We start from the raw sequence: 5,169 nt of genomic DNA on the forward strand, positions 1-5,169 counted from the left end.
CCAAAGACGGAGGCAGACCAGGGCTAAGTGAGTCAGGCTCAACACCATATAAGCTGGCAGCTTGTCACATTCCAGGCCGTCATTGGGGGACTTGATAGCACAGACTGTTTGACCACACAGCAGCATCCATCGCTTCAAATGCACAAACATATTTGAAATGGTCGTCAAAGTTGAGGTTTTCTTCCAGAAAGCTGCGCAAGGACTTTCTCAGCACATATGCATAATTCAAAGGACATTGCAAAAAATATTAGCGGTGTAACGAAAACAGATTTGAATCTGAAATTTGGTTTGGATTTGTCCTTGGTCCAAAATGGTTTTATGGTTCATGAAAAGAACAAATCATGTTTTTTTCCCACTGTGTTTTTCTAATATATTGCTTGAATTTAATCAGCATTTTGTCAAATGTTTTTCTTTCATTCAGTCTATCAAGAAGTAACATGATTTAATTCATCCAACCCAGGTGATCTGAAACCCGAAACCAAATAACAAGAATCCTGTTGAAGAGATGCAGGTAGACGAGAGTGCACTGCGGGAACTATGGCTGACAATCTCAACAGGAGGCTGCGGTGTGATGGCGGTGGATGGATGCAGATTCCTAGAATATTGAAGAAAATAGTGTTGTGAAGTACTTTCTCTTGTTTAAAAGCTGTTCATGCAGCCGTGCACATGTCCTGCACATTTTACTCTCCCATTGGAATATTCATGCCAATTAAAAGGCAGTGTCTAAAAATAGGAAGCTATGATTATGTTAGCGGGAATCCTGTATGAAAATTAGTTGTGTATTATTAATGAAATGAGGACAGAACATACAATTTATCCTTAATTCATTCAGTCACTCAAATCTTTGCTGAATTTTTATATCTACATACATTTGTACACATCTATATTGTATATAAATCTACACTGAACAAACATATACAATACATATATTGATATACATAATGTACATATATATATGTACATTTTCAATATTCCTGATATTGAAAACTCTTGCCAAGGTCTCATTGAAACAGCAAATTATTTCCAAACTGAGTTTATATGGTGTATATTTATCTTATTTTATTGTAAGCAGGCAAAAACAAAAGTTACCAAAGCATTAGATTATGATATATTGAAATAAGGATTCAATAACTCAATGTCCAAGGGAAAAAGTTCTTGGCTATAATTTTTTAGGACAATATTAATATTTTAAAATAACTTTAAAAAAAACTAAACAAAAAAAACCTAAAATGAATGTACAAGAGACTAATATTTAAAATTGTTGAATCATTGAAGTGACACGACCTTGAAGCATAACCATTTTATTTATTGCTAATTACAAACACACAAAATCGGAATGGATCCAGCTTCAAAATGTTTTAATGACGTAACCTGAACTCGTTTCTGTCTTGCCTTTTTTTTCAATATTTTTGTTTTGGGGTGTAAACCCCCCTTTTTCGTGGAAAATGTATATTCAAGATTTATCAGCGGTTTTTTTTTTAGAGGAAGAATTATTTGGGTTTACAAAAAAAGAACAAAAACTTCAATTGGGCATCAATTATACGCAGATTTGCGTGCCGGCCCGGTCCCTATCCTTTGTGAATAGTGACGTTCCACTGTGTATATATATATAATGTATGTCTCTCTCTCTCTCTCTCTTTTTTTATTGTTTTGATTGATGGATCTTTTATACATGCATTGAAAATTTGTGAAAAATGAAAAATATGTTAACATACTATAAATCGTTTTTTGTTTTTTTTAATGGCCATATGTATTTTGTCCATATTAAAAAAAAAAAAAAATTATTTGGGATCACACATCTGGATAGGAAGTGTGTGGTACTGTGGTCCTATGCAGCACTGATAAAAATAGTTCCCCCCCCCCCCCAAAAAAAATACCCATATAAGTTGCCCATCCCTGCTCTAATCTAAAGGATCCTGTCAAGGCTTGCTGACTGTATCGCTCCGCTCATTCCCACAGTAGTGAGCAGATCATGTGATTTTCACAAAGGTGTGCGTTGTTGCCAGGTTAAAATACCCGCAATGGAAAGCACAGCAGCGCTCCTCAGGATAAAGTTACAACTCAGTCGCTGCCTTCGCTGAGACCAAAGGGAGACCTGATAGCTTCTCAATCAATGTAAAGTCAAGACTCATATTTTCCTTCATCCCCATTGGGTAAAATCAACTTTAAGCAAACTTTACCGTCTGTTAAAATCTGTAGGGCTCAAGTTGCTGAATGAAAGCGGGGGGGGGGGGGGGGGGTCAAATTCCTTGTGTGCTTTTACACACTTGGCCAGACTGTTAAGTAGAAATTGTAATTATGCAATACAGTTCCAATCATGTTTTGGTGACGTCATGCCTGCTGGTGATGTAAGGTTGGCTTTGTGGAGACAGAAAACGACTGCGCTGAGAGCAGTTGCGCCTGCGAGTGAGGATGGAGAAAGAGGTGTCCATGTCATTCATTCTGCAAATAAACAAAAAGTAAACAGCGATAGAGGAAACTGTGGAACCTGATGCTGCTGATGGCTCCTCCACCTGCTCACTCAGGTTTCCCAGAAGGGACAAAAGCAGTGCAAAAAGCCAACACCTTTCTCCCCCTGCGGTGCGGACAGACAAAAGAGGGAGGAAAAAGCGATACAACACCTTTTGTTTGCTGAGATTAAAACATGCTGCTTTTTCTGACTCCCTCCCATCTCAGCTGCTGGCTTTTCCCTCATATTTCTCCCCCAGGTATGTTGGACAACTGTCATATAACTCAATCCAATCTTGGAAAATCATAAAGTCAGCCCTGTGTTTGTGTTCTATTGTTTTGGTGTCATTGATGTGATGCGATCGTGTGCTTGTGATGTCTTGGCAGAGAGAGAACGTCACAAAGTTCCGACGGGCCGGGCCTTCTGTTTCATTGCCAGTGTAGGAAAGTGAAGACCTGTTGACATCAAATAATACCCGACTACATCTGACTGACATGGTAATAAATGAACAATGCCTTGCGGAATAATATTTTAACTAAAGCTTTCGGTTTCCATCCAATTGTTAAAACAATTTTAAGCAAATTGACTGAAAATGTGTAAAAGCGAGCATTCGCGACTTCTGCCAGTTTCCATCTGTTTTTCTTTTGCGAATATTAAGAGGGGACTCCGCCGCTGTAGGTGGCGGTATACACCGTAGATATGTGATCCACCAATAATTTAAAAGAAGAAGATGCGATGATGTTGTATGAGTTTGTTTTCGTAATTATTGATCAACCGTAGCGTTTCTTCGCCGTTTTCCATCTAAAATAGCATTAATATTCACTTCTTTAATCAATTCCAAAAATATTTCTGTTTCGTCGTCCCCCCAAACTTACCTTTCTTTATCGTCCACAAACGTACGTGCGACGTAATAACTGAAACGTATATCAAAACGTGCTATGTGTATCCGGTCTTGCTAGCGGTTATTTGCAAAACCTGTTTCCATAGCCAAAATTAGCATTTTCCTTTTTTGATACGCTTCAAAATCCACCCCCCTTTAAGCGTACAAAATGTTTGCGAATTTTGAGCCCTTTTTCAAATTTCTAGCGTTTCCATTCAGTTTTATTTTCACATTTCTTTAAAATTCGAGATGGTGGATGGAAACCTAACTACTGGTTAGTGTTGGGTCAACATCAGGCAGTCATTTTCACAATTATGATTACCTCACAGGTACACAATTCCAGGGTTACATTATTGGGAGTTGATTTTAACTCCCTAAGTGTAATTTTAAGAGTTAAATAGTGTCCAGACTAGGTGTTACTTCACAGAGTTGATCACCGAGTGTTAGAATAACGCACAGTGTTAGATTATCTCCGCTTTCACATCTCCACTTCTCCAGTTTGAAAGAGACGAGTCAGCGCAATTTTCCTCCTCCTCCTTACCTCCTTAATGCTTAGCACTGGGAAACACTGACATTCAAAACAAAATGAGATTAGGCCCATGAAGTCATTATTCACTCACAGAAGAGATTGTGGTCAACAGTAACATGCTTGAAATTATTTTTTTTTTCAAAAGAGGTGTTCTCAACTAATTGGGTTAAAGATGATAGTCTTGAACACAAAGTTGGACGCATTGGCAGTGATGCGAATGATCACATTCCACTGTGTCTGTTTTGTCAAATAAATGTACTTGATCACATTTATTTTAAATGTATTTCTAAAGACTTTTGACCAGCGATCATGCATCAAGAGTTGTGAATCAAATCAAATCGCTGTCAGGGTGAGTCAAACTAACAACGGCTGAGCGGGAAAACAAATGTGTCTGAGAAGAGTTACTCGTTTACCTCCGTAGTGTTAATTTAACTCTTTTGAGCTATATAAAAAGTGTTCAAATCAACTCTGTGAGAGTCAATTCAACACTACTTTGTGCTGTCTAGCTGTGTTCAACGTATGACCTCGTGTACATCAAATCCATTGGCGGCCTTCAGGGATGCTCCATGGGGGATATCTGACAATCTGGCAACCTCTGTGGGAGGTCATACTCTCGCCAGTACTAACGTCCCACCCGTGCACCCCTTTGCCTTGACTGCTGAATAGATATTATAGACAATATGGTTGCCAAACCTGACTGAATTTTCACAACAAAAAAAAACCTTTAAAATAATAATAATAATAATAATTGTATGGCAAGTTTTCCTCCTTGCAAAATGTGTCACTCGACCTCATCCATGTAACAATAAACAATAGTCCAGTTGTAAATAAGATAAACCTGCTTCAATAGACAAACCTGTTGCTTCTGTTAATGAAGTTAGTGTGGTGAAGAAATAAAAGCCCGATTGTACTCTCACTCTCAGGGCTTGCATCACCAATCCCGCTAGACAAACACAACTGCAGTATAATGGGGCTTGGTGAGAAAGCCTAAAGTGGAGGTGCATTGAGAGGTCGTGTAAGCCGGCCTAATCCCCCCTCACAGCGTTTGTTGTGTCATTAGAGCTGCATGGGACGTCGTGGATCCTGTGACACAGGACCTATTCAGACTTGGAGCACTCAGGCACCGTAAAGACACCATACAGTAACAGTACAGTCTCCTGTTCAAAGCGGCTATGGGCAACGTTATATTTTCAAAGTAAGACAGCCCCTCCTCCGAGAAGATGTGATTGACAACAGGCACCTTTTAGAAGCCGCGCGTAAAAAACAACAACAAAACACAGAACTGCAATTCACCCAGCAGCTTTATTTTTA

Source organism: Leptonotus elevatus, chromosome 5 (genome assembly GCF_054856555.1).
Source record: "Leptonotus elevatus isolate MCC_2025b chromosome 5, RoL_Lele_1.0, whole genome shotgun sequence".
NCBI classification, from domain to species: Eukaryota; Metazoa; Chordata; class Actinopteri; order Syngnathiformes; family Syngnathidae; genus Leptonotus; species Leptonotus elevatus.